The 1,198-nt window shown below is 52.6% G+C and overlaps 1 long non-coding RNA gene across 1 annotated transcript in view; it reads right to left on the bottom strand.

Moving 5' to 3' along the window:
• Nucleotides 1-899, bottom strand: part of LOC111818586 — a 3,464-nt gene extending 2,565 nt beyond the window's left edge. Inside the window, exon 1 of the long non-coding RNA XR_002822542.1 lies at nucleotides 457-899. This is a non-coding gene — a long non-coding RNA (uncharacterized LOC111818586). The remainder of the gene's footprint in view (nucleotides 1-456) is intronic.
• Between the last annotated feature and the right edge of the window lie 299 nt (nucleotides 900-1,198).

Here is a 1,198-nt window from a genome sequence, read left to right as displayed (position 1 = left end):
TCTAACTACCTACAATATTTCTATCTAACTCAGGCTGCCTGCAACAAGGGGTCCCAATAGATCCTCAGGCTGGCACACTGGAAAGTGAGTGCCCAGGGCACGGTTTTGGGCCCCCGGGCGGTGTTCCCTAGGATGGCATCATCCGGCCAGTGCGTTGGCATCAATGCCCGACCTCCCAACAGCTGCACCCAGAACATACGCAGTGCCAAGGCTTGATCTGCCGCCACCGTGCAGGGGATTCGAAAGACTGAAAAGCCTGAGATTGTACTTACATTTTCAAACACGTGAATTACATAACTTTCTTTCCTCAGGAAGGCAGGAAGCAGAACTCGACTGCGCGTTCAAAGCACTGCGTGCAGGTGAGCCTGCTCCCCACCTCGCTGGCCCCCGTCTCTGCTCCTGGACACACTCGAGGCATGTGTGCGGGTGACAACGTCTGGATGCTGGGGACCTTACTGTGCAGCTGCTAGAGACATCTGGACGGAAGCTGAGGGGTCAGAATGGAGACTGGGCAACGCCCTCGTTGGCGCTCAGGGACACTTGCTCCATGACGCCGATCCATCAGCGCATTAGCGTGCTTCTTTGCACAGTTCTGGCTGGGACTTTCACCATCATTTTCATGAGGCTAAGTGCAGACATTGGCTACTCAAACGATCAGGGCAGTGTGATTAAGCTGCCTGGAAAAACTATTGCGTGTTTGGATAACGTAAAATAGTCCCCCAAGATCGAAAGAGTGCTAAGAAAGTACGGTGGCTGCTCCAGTCCTAGCACATTGGTGTCTCAAGACAAGAAGTACAACAAACACCTGGACACAAAGGGCGCTGGCTATGGTCTCCTCACCAGGTGAGCACCTTAATTAGTTTTGAGTTTCTCTTCCTTCCCAGTGTTTCTTTATGTGACCAAAGCAGGCGCAGGGGCCAGGGTTCGATCCCTAGGTCTGCCGAGCCAGCTCCCGCTCCTGCTCCAGGGCTGCGTTGAGACGGCAAGTGGGGGCGCACACCTGCAATCCCAGCTCTTGGGAGGTTATAAACAGGCTGATCACTGAGTCCGATCTAGTAGTGACACCCTGAACACCCTGTAGATATCTCTTCCCTAAAATACAAAATAAAAGATGGCACATTTTAATTGTCCCTGTTTGGTGTTTTTTCTTTGCATGTGGGGGTACATGGGGGGGGATTGAACTCAAGACCTTGTGCTT

This window comes from Octodon degus, unplaced genomic scaffold (genome assembly GCF_000260255.1).
Source record: "Octodon degus isolate 3935 unplaced genomic scaffold, OctDeg1.0 scaffold00096, whole genome shotgun sequence".
NCBI classification, from domain to species: Eukaryota; Metazoa; Chordata; class Mammalia; order Rodentia; family Octodontidae; genus Octodon; species Octodon degus.
The sequence above is the reverse complement of the archived record's forward strand: the minus strand, read 5'-3'. Positions and strand labels throughout refer to the sequence as shown.